The sequence below is a fragment of the Leopardus geoffroyi genome, chromosome D3 (assembly GCF_018350155.1).
Source record: "Leopardus geoffroyi isolate Oge1 chromosome D3, O.geoffroyi_Oge1_pat1.0, whole genome shotgun sequence".
Classification (NCBI taxonomy): Eukaryota; Metazoa; Chordata; class Mammalia; order Carnivora; family Felidae; genus Leopardus; species Leopardus geoffroyi.
The window spans coordinates 1,288,470-1,309,598 of record NC_059339.1 but is presented as its reverse complement, the minus strand read 5'-3'; the positions used below and the strand labels follow the sequence as shown (position 1 = coordinate 1,309,598).

The 21,129-nt window shown below is 52.7% G+C and overlaps 1 long non-coding RNA gene across 1 annotated transcript; it reads left to right on the top strand.

The window, feature by feature from the left end:
- Nucleotides 1–9,223: 9,223 nt before the first annotated feature.
- On the top strand, nucleotides 9,224–14,678 carry LOC123587890. The gene is made up of 3 exons (XR_006707585.1): nucleotides 9,224–9,869; nucleotides 11,217–11,444; nucleotides 12,591–14,678. It is a non-coding gene; the product is annotated as an uncharacterized LOC123587890 (long non-coding RNA).
- Nucleotides 14,679–21,129: the final 6,451 nt, after the last annotated feature.

Genomic DNA, 21,129 nt, shown 5'->3' with positions numbered 1-21,129 from the left:
CTGCACACGGGGTTCACCACGCCCTCCCTCTTCCAACGCAAGATCAAAACGGGGCACGTCCTCGCTCTCGCAGACGTCAGGACCCCAGCAGACGCCCACCACGGATGCTCCGGGGCAGCTTCCAAACAGACCAGGGCTCCTCCCAGCAGGGCTCCTCCCCAGGCTGGGCCTGGGGATACACCGACCCAGTATGCTCACAGATCTGCGGTGTGGGGGCCCTGAGTGTGCGGCTCCCTCGGCGGGCGTGGCTGAAGTGCCTTTCTCTCAGGGCTGGCCACACTTCTCCTTGACCCCAGCACGTAAGGGAGCCATGCTGAACCTCACGTGAGCATCGTCGTTAAAGGGCCCGACCTCCGGCCGACACCGACGACGATGATGATGGATGACGATGATGCTGAGGAGGTCCAGGATCAGGCCCTGTCTGTCACATGTCGGTCTGTCTCGGGTTAGACACCGAGAATGTGGGCTGGGTTCCGGATGAATACAGAGAGAGGTCTGCAGGAGGGTGAGGGAAAAGCCATCCTGCATGTCGCCAGCAGGTTGTGTCCCCAGGCTCCTGTCTGGAGCCCAGCTCTGCAGGGAGGCGGGCAGAGCCTGGCCCCTCAGCTGTAGCCTCCCCGTCTACAGAAGGGTACGACGGGCTGAGTCAGCCCAGACCGGTGTGAACCCGCCTTCACCATTGACGTACACTTTCTGAGGCCCACTCTGCCCTCTGCTGAAGCAAACAGGGCAGAGGAGGAAGAAGAGCCATGGGTGGTGATGGCAGCTGGGCCACTGGAGGCCATCGCCCTGGCCTCTCAGGACAGTGGAGCATTCTGGAGTCAGCCAGCGGAGCAAGTGATGCATCTGCTGGTTTGTCTCCAGGAAGGCTGGGGCAGGGAGGGGTGGGGCGTGGCTCTGGCAGCGTGGAGCCCACTCCCTCCCTCCTGTGGGATGAGGAGGGGACAGCAAGAAGAGAGGATGGAAACATGCCTGCACCCCGGGGCATTGGGAACACCTGGGCAGATTGAAACTTTTCACTGAGTTCAGCTACTTGCCCTGGAGAGCTCCAGAATGTTCTAATGGTCCCCGTTTCCCTCCTGAGCTCAGGTGCCAACACAGCATCATCCAATTTTTCATCCACTGGAGCCACCTGAGCTGAGCTGCAGTCACCCAAGGAGCTGTAATAAATGCACTCCTTGTAATAAATGCACCTCTTGGAGGGAGCCGTAGGAAGCCCAAGCACAGTGAGCACTTTGCTATAAATACTAATGCTTTCCACAGACCTTGTTTAGAGGAACAGATTTACAGCGCGGGGGGGGGGGGGGGGTCTGGGGTCTCCACCAAGAAAATAATAATCTGAATTTACAAAATAAACCTAAGGTGATTAGGTGATTACCTACATTGCCATCTGTGAGTGGTTGTGTTTACAGAATGTCTCCTCCACGCAGGTGTATTTAAGTTCTTGGGTTTGGAAACCATGGTGTCACTGTACAGAGGGGTCAGTCAGCAAACTTGGGGGTGGTTGGCCCGGCCCTCAAAACCGCTTCACTTGGACTCAACAGGGCCTGAACTTTTTGTAATTTACATGGCTTTCAGGTGGGTCAAGTACTGCCCCCCCACCACCACCTACTCTAGTACACCTAGCCCTTTCATAGGTGTCATGTGTCCTGTCTGGTCTCAGGGGACGTGCGGGCTCACAACCACTAGTCAAGAGTCCTCAGCCATTCAAACAGGGGAAGCAAAGAGCCCTTGTCTTCAGAACTACGCCCCATCCTGGTTATCACACAACTGTTAAGACAACTGTTGTAGGGATGCCTGGGTGACTCAGTTGAGCATCCGCCTCTTGACTCTGGCTCAGGTCATGATCTCATGGTTCATGGGATCAAACCCCACATCAGGCTCTGCACCGACAGCAAGGAGCCTACTTGGGATTCTCTCTCTCAAAAAAAATAATAAATAAACTTTAAAAAATGTTGTAGTCCCTTCCTTGTCAGGAGCACATTTATGGCAAAGGGAAAATTCATATTTTTTTTTGACTTTGCAATAATTGGGCAGCTTTTTCCTTTGCTCTATTTTTTTTTATTCAAGTATAATTAACATACAGTGTTACAAGTTTCAGGTGTACATTGATTCAACAATTCTATACATTACTCAGTGCGTACCACAATAAGTGTACTCTTAATCACCTTCCCCTATTTTCACATTTTAATAAAAGATATTAAAAAGTTCAGTAAGTAATACAGGATGAGACAGAGATGGTTTATCTACCAGCATCCATCTACCCCTTCCTTCTTGCCATGAGTCGCCCTTCCCAGTAGTGGCACCTCCTTCAGGATTCCCCCCCACCCCCCAGCTGCTCCTCGAAGTCCAATATCCCCCTCTTCCACCCTCCAAGGGACTTATGAAGCCATTCATGCCAAGAAAAGCAGAAATGAGGGGTGTATATTTCCACCTACACTTCATCATCAAAGAAATTCTATTTGCCAACTCAAAGCACAAAACACATGCTATCTTCAGGTACAGTGAGGACTGTGAAAATTAAACCTATCTAGAGAAAGCCAGAAGCAAGTAGCAAGTCTCTAGTGTCTGGTAGATGCCTTATGGTGAACGCAAGGTCTCCAGGTGGCATTACACAGCCCAACCTTCCAGCAGTACACAGAGCCTCACCGGGACTCCTCGGTGTGGACAACAACAAAGTTAAAGAAACAAATCAAGAGGGGTGCCTGGGTGGCTCAGTCCGTTGAGCATCCGACTTTGGCTCTGGTCATGAGCTCACCGTCTGGTCTTGGGAGTTCGAGCCCCGCATTGGGCTCTGTGCTGACAGCTCATTGGCTGGAGCCTGCTTCAGATTCTGTGTTTCCCTCTCACTCTGCCCCTCCCATGCTCACACACACACACACACACACACACACACTCTCTCTCTCTCATAAACATAAAAAAACAAAACAAAAAACAAGAGGTCTTTGCCGTTGTTGTCCAAGGGGACTCTCCTTCCACTCCTGCCCTCCCAGGGTGCCAAGAAGGATGAGGATAAAGACGGCCACCTACCCCCTTCTACCCCACCTATCTCTGCCTCCCCCACCTCCCCACTCCTATCCCACCTGCTCCTCCTATCTCCACCTCCCCCACCTGCCCCATATCCCCACCTGCCCCTCCTATCCCCGCCTCCCCATCCCGTCCCCCTGTACTCCACACACCTGCCCCCTATCCCCACCTGCCCCATTCCATCCCCACCTACCCCATCCTATCCCATAGTAGTAGAGATGCTTGCTGTCCTCTGAGCCAAAGACCTTGATCACCATGTTGTAGAGATGCAACCCTTCCACCAGCATCCAGGCAAAGGCACTCAGGAAGAAGTAGTGCAGGAGCACGGCCAGCACCTGGCAGGGGACCTGGGAGCGAAGACACACAAGCGGACATCTCTCTGGCGGTTCCTGCGTCCAACTCCGGAACACCTGCTGCTCACGTGCCCTCACTTCCCGGCGAGGCAGAGCAGGGCGGGGTCCTGGCTCCCTTTCTACCCTCCCCCCTTAGGGTCGGGGCGGGTGACTCCCGCACAGCGATTGGTTCAGGAGAGGGCGGGCGATCAGGCGCGGCCAATCAGCATAAACACGAGAGTTCGCAGCACGATTGGCTGGAGGCGGGCACGTGAGCAGACCGGCCAATGGGGTGGGCTCTGGGGAATGGGCGGAGCCATCCGGGAGCCAGCGCGCGAGCCTGGAGCTTGTCAGCCACGTGGGCCGGCGGCTGTGAGCAGGTACCCGAGCTGGACCAGCAACCCCGACCGGCTTAGGCCGCAGCGGGGGCGCCCCGATCCCATGCCCGTGTCCACAGAGGCCGGGAAGGGGGCGGAATGATGGGAGGGGGGATATAAATTTACATACTACCTTCAAATAATAAAAATAAGGAGAAAAAAGTAAGAGAATTGAAAACAGAAACGGCATGATTACGTCGGGCGGATTTCAGACACCAGGGGCCCTGGGGTCCCCTCCCGGGGTTATGGGAACCTAGAGCCCCTGCACATCTGCTTCCCCTCCCAGGGGAGGGACGGTTGCACAGGCAGGGCCCGCATCACCCAATGCCTGATCCAAATTTGGAATTCCAGGCCCCTCCCAGAGCTGCTGAACCAAAATCTGTCCTAAGAAAATCCTGTTTGCTGATGCATCCAGAGAATGAGGCTGGCACATACCTGGTCCCTCCACGGTACATGTGGTGCTTTTTAGATGCCCCCCCCCCCACACACACACCCCTAAACCTGCTAGGAAGGACTCTGCAGCACAGGAGGGTAGATCTCTCCCTAGGCAGCAGCCCCAGGACAGGCAGGTGGTGGCCGAGGATCCTGCTGGATCAATGTCACAGGTGTGCGCCCTCACAGATGGAGCCACAGGCAAGCAGAGGAGACACAGCCAGCTGTCCGGAGCTGGGCCAGCTCTCCTGGAGGCCTGTCTCTGTGGGAGATGCTCCCAGACCTCTACCTCACGGAAATCATGAAGCCTCAGCCCCACCCCCATTAGCCAGGAGCCCAAGCCCTTCCGACCCCCTCTTGCTGAGCACAGCTGGTCTTCCTCTGCTAATTGTGCTCTGAGCAATCCTCCAGAAGGAATGAGGCCATCCCACTGAGTTCCCTACATCTGCAATCCCATTAGTGAGAACATGAGGGCAGATGTGTGGCTGCAGAAATGATCCTTCATTTGTCTTTCAAGTTAACTCCTGAGCCCCTCGCTGAAGGTGATTTCAGGCAGCAGGACATTGCTCTTTTCCGGCTCAATGAATCTACATCGACCAGCAATTCAGCCTTTCTAGAAGCTTCCCTGACTTTCCCATTTAAAGACTTTCAAAACTGGCTCCTATCCTGGCTCTCTGTTCTCTTTGTTTTCCTCCCCCTCCTTCTGGATTTCCTTTAGGAGAAATGACCATTCTCCCAGGACACTGCCCAGAGGTGCTATCCCTCGTGTCCCTGCCGCAAGCCAAGAGGTGGGCAGTTGACTCAGGCTGTCACTCACTCACATTACTATTCATGAAATGTTCATTTTTAGCATGGATAACTTCAAACCATTTTCAAATCAACCTTTCCTAGCAATGAGTGGTTGTGATTTGCTCCCACAAAGACACCCACAGACTGTCTAAATCTGGTGTCTTCTACATTGAGTGGTGATAGATTTGGGGGAAAAGATATATTTAATCATAAATCCCTCTGTGACTTCGTTTTTTTTTTTTTTAAACTGATGTCCTGAGCTGCCTCCCTCCTCCCCTCTCCCACTCACAGACTCAACTTCCTGCTGAACATTCACCTGCCTACTCAGGCCCACCACCCAGCTGACCTCCCACGTCAGACAGAGACAGCTTGCACTTAATTATCCACACGAAAGGGACCCCGAGGAGGGAGCCCAGCTCGCAGGCCAGCCAGAGTCCTGGGTACTGTCACACAAGGACATAATGCTACCTGAGTGTTCAGGTGGTAAATGACAGCAGACACGAGGGACCCAGAACATTCTGCAATCACCAGCACTCCAGATGGGTAGCGGGAATGTTCCAGAATAACAGCTGCAGAACCTGAGCTGAAACTCAGTCTTTAGACACTGTGTTGGTGCTGGGTGGTCCCCCATACTCAGACCCAGGGCCAGAACTTCTTGGATGCTTGCACCTCACGAGGGACATGACAGAGAAGCCTCATACCTTTCCTAGAATGAGGCCCCGGAGGCTGGGCTCAGGTCACTATCAGAGTGGCCCCCTGTGCAGACTTGCCTGAGCCTTTCCCAGGCCTGGTTCCACCCATCCCCCAACAGCCTGGGAGAACATACCGTCACAGCGACTCAAGAGCATCTCTCTGATAGGTTCTGGTTGGGGCCTGCGCAGAAGCTCCCCTCAAGTCTGGGAAGGACGTCACTCAGAGGGACGCTCCGCCGCGACTCCTCGTGGGGACACGGACGCAGAGCATGTGTAGGGGAGGAGAGCTGAGCCCCAGAAAAGCAGAAGACAAGACCCGCTCCCACCATGTCCAGGGGCCCACTCTATCCTGTGTCCTGACCTGCCCTGCCAGTGAGCAAGGAGCCAAGACAGCCCCTCCCTGTGGCCATGGACCACTGCGGGAGCCACGGCCACCCCAGGAACGCTCAGCACAAGTGGGAGATGAGCACCGTTCCATGTGAGCCTGTGCACGCCTTTCTTCACACAGCCCACGAGGGCCCCGGGACCCCACATTCACCGGGTTACCCTTGTCCAAGGAAAGCCATGGGCAGAGCTCCCCTGCAGGGCCAGACAGGGTGGCACCCTGAGTCTTACTTGGGGTGCACTCATGCCTGTCTTTGCTCACGAATTCCTCCGGCTGCACTCTGGGGGGTTTCCCCCCATGGCCACCGCCGTGCTCAGACAGGGAAACAACTGAAAACAGCAACGACTGACCTCGGAACCCATGGGCCGTGTGTGTGCATGGGTGCGAGTCGGAGGTGCACTTCAGAGACAGCTGTCCTGCCCTCAGACCGTCAGGAGGTCCGCAGTCTCCCCCAGCACAGCCTGGAGGAGTGAAGAGGCAGTGCCATCCTTCCCTGATGGAGTGCCAGGGGGCGGCAGCCCCCGGGGACAAAGGGGCCCTTGCAGGAGGCACAGTCCGGAGGCTCCCCTCAGCCCTCCAGGGCTGTATGACCCTGGAACACAAGTTTCTCGGTCTTTCCACTGCCCCCTGGGACTCTGGGACCCTCCAGGAGGGTCTGAATTCTCAAGCGCGATCCTCCGTGGCTTCCCACACCCTGTCCCGTTAACCCCCCCGACTCCAGAGGAACAGCCTGAGGACCCGGGACCGTCGGGTTCCAGCTCACAGTCCGCCCGTCAGCCGGCTCGGCAGCGGAGGGAAACAGGCACAGGAATCGCTGGGATGTTCGGGGCCAAAACAGAGGAAAAATCTGGGAAGTCACACGGGGTCTGCAATTAGAACAGGCCCCTCAAAACAGCCCAACGTGTTTTCAAGTCACCCCCGCGCCCAGGTGACACCTAGTCCTGACGTTCTCAGTGGAAAAGGTGCCAACACGGCCAGCCGGCGGAGCAAACCAGAGGAGCCGAGAGGAGGCAGGAGCGAGGAGGGAGGGCGGCTGTGAGTCCATTTTTGTCTTGGGGCATGAGCTCCCCGGGGACAGCCGCGTCTCTGGATGTGCCCGAAAACCTTTCATGGCAGCCTCGACCTGCTCCTCCCTCTACCCAAAATAACCCCCTGGACCATCCTGAAGATACGGGACCTGTCCTTTCACGTGCAGTTGGCCACTCTGCCTGCTGCTCCTGGTGGTGCTGGGGTTGCTGGAAGCCAGGGAGAGGGGTGACTGTGAGGTGGCTAGGGGACACAGCGAGGGGACCTGCCAGAAGGAGAGAAACCTTGGGAGTTCTCAGTCAATGAGGAATCCTCCCCAAGGACAGACAGGGAGCATTTACCAGGGAGGCCTTACCCACCCTCACCTGGCCCCACCCCATCAAGTGCCCCACCCACTCTTGTTTGGCCCCGCCTCCTTTCATGGTGGTCTCTCTCTCTGTCAGTGAACCCTGACGCCCCTCAAGTCACATGACCCGACCACTCCAGTCTCTGCTCCTCCTGAAAGTGGTGCTTGTCCCTGCCCTGTCCACAGTCCCCTGCTCATGCTCAGGCCCACTCTGACCTCAGAGCTCCTCTGATGCTCCCACCCCCTCCGGCACCAAAGCCTGACTCCCCAGGAAGTCCCCATCCCAACTCACCATCACCCGTGCGGATTTCCATAGGAATTCTAGAATCAGCTCATCTATTTCTGCAAAAAGGCAGTTGGAAGTCTGATTGCCGTTGCATTGAATTTGTAGATTGCTTTGGAGACTGTCGCCGTCTTAACAACAGTAGATTCTGGAATGACATAGCCTTCTCTCTCTGGATACTAAGAGCAAAAAGAATATTCCAACAGCAGTGAGATGGCCTTCACTTATAATAAAGGATGGGCCTTTGGGGAGGCCCAGGGATTCATTTCCAGGAGAGAGTGCTTCATGCAGATGGCTAGGCATCTGACTCTGAAGAATCTGTGAATTAAGGGAAACTTTGGGATTTAAAATAGACACGGACTCGATCCACCCCACCCCCCATATTCCCCAATCTTTCCTGCACTATTCTCTGCAGAGACAATTGGTCAGGTCTACAGGGTGCTTAAGGGTGCGGAATCCTCGACTAGAAACTAGAAATCACGGGGGATTGGAGTGCAGAGAGGTGATGGGGGTGGGGAGGATTTCCCAGTTCTCTCTGCGCTAATGAGGTGGCTCCTATGGAGACAGTATCCAGGGGACACTGGACCATGAGCACAGGCCAATCAGGTCACCTCTCAAGAACCCAGCACAGACTGAACAGCATGTCCAGCTGGGTGTCTGTCCCTACGCTACAACCTGAGGCCACCCTGTTCATCCCTCCACTCCAGGAAGGTGGGTCAGGAGACAGAGGTATCCGGGGGAGTCCAGACCAAGCTCCCTGCCACCTGCAGGACTGGATGCCCGCTTTGAGTGAGGCAGGACAGGAGCCCAGGACTTGCTGTGTCTGTGCGGGGGGCTCAGAGGCTGCAGGCCGCCTCAAGGCTTCGAAGCCAGCACGTGTCCTGCTCCAGGACTGACTGACAGCACAGCCACAGGAAGCCACGTAGATGTGTCCCAAAGAGCTGACGGTGTAAGTTGGGGGAGTTCCTTTTTAATAGCCAATTGCTGCTTGTTGTAAAAGATGATTAGTTCTCACTGTTCATTATGTGTCTCCTTGAGGTTTGGGGAAGAACATCATTTTAGTTGCGTATAGTATGGGTTTGCTGGAGACCTGAAGACTGTTTTTAAGGTTAGCCTCTGGGGATAAATGTACAGCCTTGCCTACTGGCCCCTGGGTATACGGGGCTCCTTGTCCGGCTCTGGGTAAAGAAGAGAATGGGGAGAGCCCACGGGGAGCATCCCCCGCGCCCTAAGCTGCACCCAGGCTGCTGAGGGGCTCAGGCCGTGACGCCCGGACAATGCAGCAAGTGGTCAGAGCCCAACCCGACAGGTGGGGTCCCAAGCCTGGCGCTGACACAAGAGCTGTGTGGTCCTGGAGGGGTCCTCGCTGCCAAGGCCGTGGCCTCCTTTTTTGAAAAGCAGGAGAACGGCCCATTCTGGAGGGGTCATATTCAGCCATTCATCCAGCTCCTATAATAGACCCAGGAGGATCCTCCCTCCCGCAGTCTCAGACCACGTGGTCGCGGACTCTCCCCATGGGGGGGAGGCGGATCACTTGACAAGGTTCCAGCCAATCAGCGCCCTGCCCTCCCCAGGCACGTGATTGGCTCAGACACAGGGGTGTGGCTCCATCAGGGCCAATCAGGTGCCAAGACACTTGGCAGCAGGGTCCTGATCCGTCTGCCTCAGCCTGCTCCCCATCCTTCCCTCCCGCTCCCTTGTCCCTCATCTCAGCGAGGCCACCTCCACAGCATCGGAGCCAGACTGTCCCTGCCCTCCCCTCCTGGCCACCAGCCCTCCCCACAGCCACTCCAGCAATCCCACATCCACTTTGGCACAGTGACCCTCCAATTCGGGGAAGGTCCTGGATCCTTCTCTGCTCCCCTCCAACCCTTCCTGCCCCACTGCCTCCCCCCTTCCGCTGCCACAGCCTGGTTCCTGGTCTTGCACCCCCCCTGCCCATCATGGCCCTTAGGGTTCCCTTTGAATTTCCATCCCAGCGCAGTAAGAACCCGGGGCCCTGACGTTCTGTTCTCTCCTAAGTGGCAGTTGGACTCTCCCCATGACCCCGCAAGTGTACGTGCTGACCTGTCTCCACGCACAGGGAGTGTTCCAGACTGTGCTCACCTGGGTCTCCATCAGCTCTTCCCCGCTGCAGCCAGGCTCTGAACACCTGGGAGATCTCCTGAGGGCTGGAAGGGGTAGGCTCTGCTGGGGCCCAGGGGCGGGAAAGGAAAAGGAGCAGACAGAGCACTGGGAGACCTCACAGATGCCCTGGGATGGATGGGAGAGCCCCTGGGGAGGCCGCCTAGGGAGGGGAGTGCCCCCCACTCTAGTCAGGAGATGTGAGTTCCTGCCCCAGGGTCCATAGCACTCTCATTCTGCAGGCAAGGAAACTGAGGCACAGAGAGGTTAAATATCTCTCCTGAGGGCACCCAGCAAATGGGCAGAGTCAGGATTTGAACCCAGGGTGGTCGCTTCAAGGGTCTCACTCACCGTGTGCGGAGCTCACAGGCTAAGTGGGGGGCTACTCAGAATGGAAGGGGGGCGCCTGGGTGGCTCAGTCGGTTGGGCTTCTACTTTGGCTCAGGTCATGCCCTCAGGGTTTGTGGTTCGAGCCCCGCATCGGGCTCTGTGCTGACAGCTCAGAGCCTGGCACCTGCTTCGGATTCTGTGTCTCCCTCTCTCTGCCCCTCCCCTGCTTCTGCTCTGTCTCTCTCTCTCAAAAAATAAATAAACATTAAAAAAATTAAAAAAAAAAAAAAAAGAACGGGAGAGGGTAGGGTGCAGTCCAGAGGAGCAGGGATGGGGACTCTCTGCAGGAAGGGAGGTGGGAAAGAGGCTGTTACCGGGTAGCTGCACAAGTTCACTTCTGTGTGTAAGGAAGTGTCACTCTTCAGACATTTGCCGCGAGGAGGGGAGCAGTCACATGGAGACACTGAGGCCCGAGAGGTGCAGTGATGTGTTTCATGGACAGGTGGGCAAGTGGCCAAAGGGAGGTGGGGATGGGCGCAAAGATACCCGGGGCCCCCATCTGTGCTCGGCAACACTGAGCCCTGGTCACTAGGGACGATTAAATTGCTTAGATCAGGGGCGCCTGGGTGGCTCTGTTGGTTAAGTGTCCGTCTTTGGCTTAAGTCATGATCTCATGGTTCATGAGTTCAAGCCCTGCGTAGGGCTCTCTGCTGTCAGCACGGAGCCTGCTTCAGATCCTTTGTCTCCCTCTCTCTCTACCTGCATTCTCTCTCTCACACAAAAAGAAATAAAAAATAAATACTAAAAAAAAATAATTACAGAGGCACCTGACTGGCTGGCCCAGTCAGTTAAGTGTTGGACTTCGGCTGAGGTCATGATCTCACGGTTTGTGAGTTCAGGCCCCACATCAGGCTCTGTGCTGACAGCTCAGAGCCTGGAGCCTCCCTCAGATTCTGTGTCTCCCTCTCTCTGCCCCTCCCCCCTCTCTCTCGAAATTAAACATTAAAAAACATTTTTTTTTAATTACATTGAATGTTCCTCAGTTGCACTGCCACATTTTAATTTCTCCATAGCACCGTGCCTGTGGCTACATTTGTGGCAGCGTGTGGGACAGCACAGTTACGGACAGTAGGTGGAGGCCCTAGAGAGCCTGAGCAGGAGGACACGGCATGACATATGCTGGGAAGGGCGCCCTACGCGGCCACGCGGGGAGCTGCAGGGGTGTGCACAGAAGCGGGAGCTCACGGACCTTGTGCAGGAAGGATTCAAAACAAGGCATCAAGGCATGAGAGAACTCCAAGGTAAGATTATTATCATTTTAATTGGGTGTGATCAAATTTAATTTTTTAAATGTTTATTTACTTTTGAGAGAGGGAGAGAGCACGAGCAGGGGAGGGGCAGAGAGAGAGGGAGACGGAGCATCTGAAGCAGGCTCCGCTCTGACAGCACAGGGCCCGTTGTGGGGCTCCAACCCAGACACCGTGAGATCACGACCTGGCCAAAGTCAGAGGCTTAACCGACTGAGCCACCCAGGCACCCCTAGGGTTTTATTTTAATGATTTGCATTTGAGAATGAAATACCGATCTGTTGAGTCACCCATGACAGTAAACAGACCTCCCTGATGGAGACCTCCCTGCTGACCTGTGACCACCGGTGACTGATGAGCAGGGCTGGGAGGGATGTCACGACGACAGGCACCCTCTAATGGCAACTCCTTGTAACTAGCTCAGGGCTGAGGCACAGGTAGCTTTGCCCCCTGTGGTGCACACTCGCTGTCCCTGTAGGAGGCAGACATGAAGCAGAAAAGCAGGACCCCCCCCCTCCCGCCTCCAAGGGCCAAGCCACACCCCTCTGACCAACCTGGGAGGACTGGGTGATCTTTTTCAATAGTCGGGTCCTCATAGAGTAGGGATTTTGTCCCCTCAACCTCCCTCTTGTTGAGCTGGGTGGATGCATTCAAGGCTTTTCACTGTTGTTGGAATTATATAAATCTTGGCAGGCTAATGAGCTGGGGCGGGGTGGGGGTGGGGGTTCTAGGTGGTTTAGTTTTCAAAAGCAGTCAAACAAAATAGGTATATGTTATGCTTGGCCCAAGGCTAACTTTCTAATTAAAACAGACTGCAGGTGGAAAAAAAAAAAAAAAGCAAATAAATACAGCAACAATTATGCATGTGCACATGTGTTCGGAGAGGAGATGCAGGAGGTAGGATGAGGCCCAGCAGAGTGGTTGCCTGCCAGGAAATGAGCACTGGGCTGAGGGTGCAGGTCCCAGAAGCAATGAGGCTACAGGAAGTGGAGCTGCGTTAATGTTCCTGCCATGGCCCTCAGAAGGGCAGTGAAGAGGGGAGAGACGCCTGGAGTCTTGCAGGAGACAGGTGTTTGTCTGTCTCCAGAATTCTCTGCCCTATGTTGGGAGGTAATGTTTCTTCTCCTCTGTCCTTGTCAGGTAAAGATCGCTCAGTGCATATTTAGGTCCTGAAGGGCCTACCTATGAGGTGGCCACCAGGGGACAGGGGCAGTGACCGTGAAGAAATCTGCCCACACACGTGGAAGATCCCTGACCTCAGCCAAGTTGTGCCCTGGGTAATCAGGGATGAGCCCCCCAAAGTGTATGTTACATGAGGTTCCCAAGGTGGTGGCCTTCAGCCACTCCCCCCCCCAGAGCCCTCTCTGTCCTCCCAGAAGCCCCTCAAAAGTTCCCTCACTCACCTGCCGACTTCACCCCTGTCCCCCCCCCCGGTAGAATCACCCTCAGCAGTTCTGTCCAGAACCAAGTAGCTTTCAGGGCCAGGCTGGCCATTGGTGCTGTCCAGGGTGCTGAACGCCGCCGGGACACCAGGGTGGGGACAGTACCCTCAGCCCACAGGTGGACACGTGCGGGGATCCAATAGCAGAACTGACTACTGTTTTAGTGTTTCCTTCATGCCCTAAATCCAACCGGTAAGAGCTTGAAAATACAGGATGGAGAGATTTTCTGACTAAAATGATGCTTCTGAGCTGAAGCCTGGGGAGATAGTACTTTATGCTGAATGTCCTCAGAGACAGTGCAGATTCGGAGACACAGCACATCACCAGCTTCACTCAGAAGTCTGCAGGCTGAAGATCCGTGGCGGTGGGAACAATGCTGATGTGGTTATCAACCCGCTCAGGAAATGTTTATCCACTCCTCCCGATCATAACACTGTGCTGGGTGGACATTCAGGGGCTCGCAAAGAGACGTAAGGTGGGGTCTGAATCTGGAGGGTTAGAGACAATCGTGAGTCAACATTAAGTATAGAATACTAAAGATGAGGTGACACATATTACAATGCTGTCACCATCTAGCTGGTAAATTTAGGAAGTAACCAGCTTTGTCAGGAACTGGCGTCCTGGGAGCTCGCTGCGGAGTCTGGGGTTGAGAAATGTTAACAGGACACCTTCATGTTACGCCTAGTTTCCTATCACGATCCCACATCTCCATGAAGGTTAACCTAAGACTTATTGTTGTTACTGGAGCTTTGGAAGAGGGTCATCCATGAACAGTATTAGCCTCAAGGAAAGGAGAAAAATGTGTTAGTACTTAGTCATAGTGTCAGATAGCAACCATGTTTCTCTGCATGTGTGTCTCTCTCTCTCTCTGCCACATGCATGCAATCTTCTGCTTCTTTCTATGTGCAAATGTCGATATTCTGTACCTCACACTGGCTCTCCCCCATGGACTCCAGGCACTGACTTCTGTAGAGATTCACACTTCCAACATAATGCACGAGTACATAATAGGTAATGTCCTTCCCTCTTGGTTCGAGTCTAGAGTTCTCCATTTGGTGCAGTGATGTCAGCAGTCTGGCCCAGGCCAATTACCACAGTGAGGAGAAGGCTCTGTTGAGAGGGTTGCAATTACGTGGTTGGGAGACGCCTCTTCCGTGGTGTCTGTTCTGGGGACACTGGATGATAAACAGTGGCTGCACGAGTGAGACATTACCGAGCACCTGCACGTGCCCCTGACCCAGCGTTTTTACGAGTGAGATCCCGTTTCGTTCTTAAAACATCACTGCGAAGTGCCTCAATTTTACAAGTGATTGATATTCAGAGAGAAAAAGTTAATTTTCCATGCTGATTCGCCCGCTAGGTGGTGGGACTGAGATTCTCATCCAGCTCTTTCTTTTAGTGCCATCTGCCTCCTATGCGGCCAGTGACAACAAGCACAGTTATTAAGCCTCTGCTTTTAATGGTCTTCCTAGGACACTTGCAAGTTGTTCTTTTCCATAATGGCACTCACAGGTCTCCTTTGTGATTTTTCATCTGCTTTCTTGTGTACATGGATGGCTTGCTTGAAACCCTTTTACATATTTTCATGGGCTACAGAGGGGTAAACAGTGTCAACCACCTCTATGACAGCATGTTTCTGTCATAAGGCGAGCCAAAGTGTGTGACCCCTGACCTTTGGGAGGAAAGATGAGCAACACACACATGCACACTCACACACAAACACACATACAAATACACATACAAACACACACCCGTGCACACTCACATATACACATTCATACACATATGCACACACATACACACAAACAAACACCCATGCACAGGTACACACACTCACACAAACACACATGTGCATGCTCACGCACATACAAACACACATGCACACACAGCACAATACACATACACACACCCAGGCACACTCACACATACACATTCATACACATATGCACGCACATACACAAACCACCTGTGCACACACACTCACACAAATATACACATGCACACACACAAACACACATGCACGCATAAGCACATATACACATACAAACACATATCCCTGGGCACACTCACACACACATACACATACAAACACAAATGCACACAAGAACACAAACACATCCACTCACATGTACACTCATGCAAATGCACATGCACATTCACATAAACACCCATGCATGCACACTCACACATACACATTCATACACATATGCACGCACATACACACAAACACCCATGCACATGTACACACACGTTCACACATATACATACAAACACACACCCCTGGGCACACAGGCACACTCATGCACACATACACATAAATGCACAAATACAAATGCACACAAGCACACTCACACAAAAACATGCACATTCATAAATACACACCCACACAAACACCCATGCACACACACACATACACACTACATGCACACTCATGCAAATACCCATGCACACACACTCACACACATCCCCACTCACACAAACACCCATGCATGCACACTTACACACATGCACACACATGCACACTCACACAAGCACACCGTCAACTTCGAGGAGTCACCTCAATATCTTTGGTTCCCCTTCCTTTTGAACATGCGTCTTCCTCTTCCCGTGTCTCAGGCAGCCTGGGCTCGGGCACTGTGTCACGTTTTTCCCGGAGGAAAGGAGCCAACGGGCTCCTGCACCCTGAGCTGGGCGTGGCTGCATGGTTTATCATAAAACCCAAACAAGTCAACGCTTAGCTCATAAGAATGGCTCTCTAAGGGCTGAAGGCTACTAGATAGAGGAAAACAAGACACTACTGGTCAGGAGCTGGGTCTTCTTCTGCCCAGCACCACCCAAACTGGCGATAACTATGTGCCCTGTCCAGGGCTGGTCCTGCGTACCTGATGACACCTTAAAAGCAGCATGGCATCCATGTACATAATATGAGTGGAGGAAGTTCCAAGTTCTGTCAGGGCCCAGATTTTCAGGACCAGGGGGTGGCCACTGCTGAGTTAGTGCTATGGCACCGTCACACCATCACACCATCACACCATCCATCCACCCATCCATCCATCCATCCACCCATCCATCCATCCATCCACCCATCCATCCATCCATCCATCCATCTTAATCAAGCTCCCACTGTGTGCAAGGAAATGCTCCGTCCTGCTGTGCAAACAAGAGGAAAAGAACTAAAGCTGTGGTGGTCAGAAGAGGCCAGATGGCTACAGGAATGACAGGTCTGTGGCTTATTCATCGCTCGTGAGACATGCCATCAGGGTCACGTGCAGGGGGCAGCACCATGTTGAATGTTGCCAGCTGCTGCGCCAGCAGGAAAGACAGTCCTTGGGGGGGGGGTCTTGCATTGGCAATTAAATGCTATGATTAGACATGGCACGTGTCATTTCCACTCGAAACTCCTTGACCAGAACCGGTCACTGTCCCCGCCCAACCACAAGGGACGTGGAGCGCAGTCCTTCCATGCAGAAGGTGAGAACCAGGCACACCTGGCCAACATCACCACGACGCCCCCTGGGGGAAGTGGGCTCTTCCATCACGGCTTCTCCCCTGTGCTTTCCAAGGCTTGCACCTCACTCAGACCTGGAGTCTGGGGGCTGGGGCACCTTTTTCTGCCAATAGTTTGGTCCTAGGAGCCCTCTCTGTGGAGGATGGGGCCTGACATTGGTCCTTCTCTGTATCCACACTCCTGTAAGGACCAGACATGAGTCCATACGGGGCACTCACTGCGACAAAGGCTTTGGCAACTCCCCACCCGCAGTCCTGTGCTGTACAAACTCCCGAGCTGCCCATGAGCGACTTTCTCCCTGGGGCACACGAGTGGTGTCAGGCGACTAGGGTGGACGTATGGAAAGATCTTGCAAGGACCGTGGATTTTCCTGAGGCAGGCAGCCCATCTGCAGTGAGACTTACATGTGTAAGCCCGAAGACTCTGCAGGCTTCACCCTTAATCCGCATCCTAACACTTGGTGTCATGTTTCTCTGGAACGCTAGATTGAAATGTGTCACTTACTCTTTCACCAAAGAGGAGGCCGGCTTGTGATTGAATATCATGGGACCACCTTTCTGTCCTAATTCTCTCCAATATTTTGGTGGAGGTTCAGTGTGGGGTCTCCTCCTGGGGTGGGGGTGGTGGCACAGGAGCTGCTAAGCCCATTACCTCTAGAAGATGTATGTTTTCTCTCGGCTGCACAGTGCCCTTGGCCGATCTTGTACAGGATTAGGTATGCAAAAAGCACCAGCCACCTAAGAGAACTCTGTTTAGGGGTAATTATTTTATTTTATTCTCAACACCCATTTATTTTCCACGAGTGCCGTCAGTAACTCACACTATTCACTTCCTTGTACACTGTGTGTGTGTGGGGGGGGGGGTGGTGTAGAACCGTGGCCCGGATGGCCGACACCCCATCTCACTTGCCTCAAGCCTTGGCCAAACGTCTCACACCTCTTGAGACTCAGGGACCTCCTCTGCTCAGTGACCTCAAAACACATGGCTCTCGGGGCCGCGATGAGGGTTAGAGACGGTGTGAGCTGATCCACGTTGGGTAGATTTCCATCTGTCTTCCCCATGGCTCTGGCCGGAGAGTTATGGCGGCTGGGGCAGCTCACAGGTAATCCAGGACATCTCTTCAGTTAACTTTCCCAAGAGATAAGGTCTTCTTCACCTTCTTTACGTGACCAGAGTTATGAACATAGGGAGGATGCTTGGGCAACAGCTCTGGTTGACTTCATCCCAATGTCCGTGTAATCTGTTCAGGAATTGGATATATCATTTTCAAAACCTTTCAAGGCACTGACCAGGAACACTAACCAGGGTCTTATAAGCTTGCAACATGCAGACAACTTGTAGAAACTCATTTTCTGTCATATTCATGAGAAGGATCGGAAGCTGTCCCACTGAAGTCAAGAACCTAGTAAAGATGGCTGATATCACTGGCATGAACGATATTGCATGGGATTCTGGATAACACAAGGACAAGAAAAAATGTGTAAATATTGAGAAAAGAGAGACATGATTATCCCTATTGACAGAGTGTACGATTGTCTACATAGGAAACACAATTAGTCAATACCACAAATGGTTAGGACTTAAAGGAAAATTCAAAATTCAAAAATGAAAGCTGTCTTCGTGATCAGCCATAACCCATGAGAAGATCCTACAGAAAAAGCAAGTTTCCCTTTCTACTAGCAGCGAGACCTTTAAGGTATGTGACTCAGCCTGGTGAACAGGTGAGGGTTTACAAAGGTGCCGTAAAATATCCCTGACAAAAGGAAGCGGACATTTGCTGTTTCTAAGCAGAGAGCCTCAAAATTATATCGTTCAACGTCAACACCGTTTCATGGACATTGACAGATGGATTCCAAGTTCATCTTGAAGAGAAAATCCGAGAACAGTAAAGACAAGAAAGGAAGAAGAGAAAAGGAAGGCAGTGACTCCCTCCCCGTGTCAAATATATAACCAATATGTCATATGTACAATAACTGTAGTTGAAATAAATAGAACAGATGTATCAATAGAACATAATGAAAAGTCCAGAAACAGACAGAAGCATGTAAGAAACTAATAGCCAAGAAAGGAGGTATTTCCCATCCATAAGGGATTGATGGCAATAAATGGGGTGGAGACACTTGTCTGGCATTGTGGGAAAATAGAATAAAATTAATCTTCAGCCTCACGTCATTTCCAAAAATAATCTTTAACATGGATTTAAGACCTACCTATAAAACAAAACTATAAAAAAATGGGACAAAAATATAAGAAGATGTAACTTGCAGAGACAAAAGATCCTGGACAAGAAAAAAAATGCAAAAAGGTAAAATAAAAAACACAGAAGCCTGACTACTGCAAAATTTAACATTTCTATAGGACTAGAGATACAGGCAGGAGATTACTCACAGGCTAGGAGAAAATATTCATACAGCACGGAGCGAGGGGTCCACGTGGACCGCGTGAAATCACCCTCATAGAGTAATCTGAGAGGGATAAGCAACCCAACAGAAATTCAGACAAAGAATTCAAACACACACTTCACGGGAAAGAGATTACAGGCAGCCAACAAACATTTTAAATGGTCAGCTCAGCAGGAATGAGGGAAAACAAGTTAAAACAAGGGTTTTTCCCACCTGTTTGGCAAAAATGAGAAGTATTACATGGAGTATTAGCAAAGATGTGTGAAAACAGGATTCTTACGTTCTGTGGGTGAGCATGTTTAACTTTGAATAGCTTTTGTGGAGAGCAATCTGGGTGTCTCCATTAGAGCAGAAACCACACATGCCCTGTGGTTCGTCAATCCTGCTTCTCAGAATCGACCCTGGAGGAGGGTTCACACGTGGGCGGGGGAGGTGAGAATTAGGATATTCCCAATAATGTGGACGGAAATAGGAACAGCCTGGAGGGCAAAAATGGAATTGAATGTCATGACAGGGTTAAATTACAGCATTTGGTTAAAGGATGATGAGTCTGCTTAGTTCTGGCTCACCTGCTGGGACCGGACAGCCTCGGCCCCTCTGTGGGTGGAATAGTGTGATCTCGGGGCAGGGGCATGGAGGAAGCTGCCCCACCTCACGGTGACGCCCCGAGGCTGGGTCCGGGTGGGTGAGTCCTTCGAGAGGGTTTCTGCCGGGTGGACGGTTGAATCCCGGGAAAGGACTGTGTGTCCTCCCCGGCTCAGCCAGAGCAGCGCAGCGGGCAGAATTGGAGCTCAGGGTTCTCCCCTCAGGGGAGATGAGCTGACGTTTGTGGGGGTGAGTGGAGAAATGCCAGGGGTCCAGCCCGTGGGACATGGCAGCCTTGGTCAGTGTGGCCCTGACCCGCCCATGCCATCGGCGCACTGAAGACACACGGTCCTCTGCCCGGAGTGCCACAGGGGTCCTCAGCCCTCACATCGGGGCTCAGTGCCTTCACACGCCCACGCTGGGACTCAGATCCGTTCCCCCCGAAGTCTGAGGCAGAGAGACTGGCGAGGATTATGGGTTCCTGTGTCGGAGCACATTTGAAATTGTAATGAGCAGGCTTGGTGATGCGTTGAATGTGTTTGATATCGACAGGAGAAATTACCCCTTTTCGAAGCCAGCTCTGTGCTTTCATAACACGCGTCAGATCAATGTCTAGAAAACAAACACAGTCACCAGGCGACTCGGCAATGCATCCTCAGGGGGAGCCCACCACAGGAAATGCTGCACGAATTAGCTGGGGGAACCACGCAGGTCTGTCCTCAGGGGTCAGCCAGAAGGCTTTGCAGAACGGACCCCGAGCGCTGATGAGCTACAGGACCAAATAGGAACCTCCCACGGGCCCCAGCAGGTGGCCCCCACGGGGAAAGAACACAGGGATGTTTGAGCCCCTAAAGCTTTGCTACTCAGACCGGGGTCTGTGGACCCGGAGCACCAGCTCACCAGGAACTTAGAAATGAAGACTCAGGCCTCTTCCCTCCACATCTGCCCCTTCGGGGAATTAGAGCCCCTCCTGGGATCAGGGCACGTGGTCGACCAGAACAAAGGCTCCATTTCCCAGCCTCCACTGCAGCCTCAGGTGGCCATGTGACCAGGTCCTGGCCAACGCACTGTGAGCAGAGGTCATGGGAGGAACTTCCAGGTCATGCCCTGAAAGGATGGAGGTGAGCCCTCCCTCCCATTCTTCCACTCCCCTAGCCACATGAGGCCAGTCAGCCTGGGGTCACCACTACTCTTCTTGGCCCAGGAGAACCAAACAGATGGGGGATTTTGTAGGGTTTGGAGCAATGTAATTGTTTATCATGTGGTGACCACTTAACTCCCTGTGCCTGGGCTTCTTCAGTCGTGAAACACAGATAATAGTGATGGTGATGGTGACGGTGATGTGACAATGATGGTGATGATGGTGATGATGATGATGGTGATGATGATGATGGTGGGTGATGATGATGATGGTGGGTGATGATGATGATGGTGAGTGATGATGATGATGGTGATGGTGATGATGATGATGATGATGGTGATGATGATGATGATGATGGTGATGATGGTGATGATGATGGTGGTGATGGTGATGATGATGATGGTGGTGATGATGATGATGATGATGGGTGATGATGATGGTGGTAGGTGATGATGATGATGATGATGATGGTGGGTGATGATGATGGTGGTGGGTGATGATGATGATGGTGATGATGATGATGGTGATGGTGATGATGATGATGGTGATGATGATGATGATGATGATGGTGATGATGATGGTGGTGATGATGATGATGATG